Here is a 229-nt window from a genome sequence, read left to right as displayed (position 1 = left end):
TCAAGAGAGTGATACAAACGTATACACTAAGAAATTATATTGGATGATTATTTAATAATTAAAAAAAAATTATATTTAATAAAAACAAGAAAGTGTATCCAAGTGTATCTGTGTCATGTACATGATAAGATTAAAATTATAATTTTAAGTTATTTTATTAAAATTAATTTAAATTATAATAATTTAATTAAAAAAACAACTGATGTGCATTGTTCGTTTTTTTCCATAA

The sequence above is a fragment of the Arachis ipaensis genome, chromosome B08, assembly GCF_000816755.2.
Source record: "Arachis ipaensis cultivar K30076 chromosome B08, Araip1.1, whole genome shotgun sequence".
Classification (NCBI taxonomy): Eukaryota; Viridiplantae; Streptophyta; class Magnoliopsida; order Fabales; family Fabaceae; genus Arachis; species Arachis ipaensis.
This window is presented reverse-complemented; position numbering follows the sequence as displayed.